We start from the raw sequence: 537 nt of genomic DNA, 5'->3' as shown, positions 1-537 counted from the left end.
GCCGTGCCGTTTCATCAATCTTTTAGGACTATTTTTTGGCAATTCTAGAGGTTGTGGGCAGCAAATTTAACTTTAGTGACCAGTGCCAGGAAGCTGCTGCCAAATCAAATAAAATAATGGGCAGTATCAAAAAAAAAAAAAAAAAAAAGTTCATGGCAAGAAGATGTATAGAGGAAATCTAAGTCACAAGTGCGGCCACACTTATAACTGTACAATTTTGGGCACCAGTGTATAAGGAGGACATACAGGAAGAAAATTATTTGATCCCGATTTTGTAACCTGCAGTAAACCCTTTCCATATAAAAATCTGCAGCTGTATTTGCAGCTATTGAAAGGACCAATTTGCGCATAGGAGCTCGCTGCTGTGTGTGGATTAAATACAGTGTTAAAGGACTTGTCTTAATTTTTTGTGCAGCACCCTCCCCTTGGTGATGACTGCAGGCAAACACATCTATCAACCAGCTATGGCTGAAGGAGATACGAGTTCTTTCCCCAGATAAAATGTTATCTATTTCGTTTCACTCCAATCTGTACAAA

This window comes from Ranitomeya imitator, chromosome 8 (assembly GCF_032444005.1).
Source record: "Ranitomeya imitator isolate aRanImi1 chromosome 8, aRanImi1.pri, whole genome shotgun sequence".
NCBI lineage: Eukaryota > Metazoa > Chordata > Amphibia > Anura > Dendrobatidae > Ranitomeya > Ranitomeya imitator.
This window is presented reverse-complemented; position numbering follows the sequence as displayed.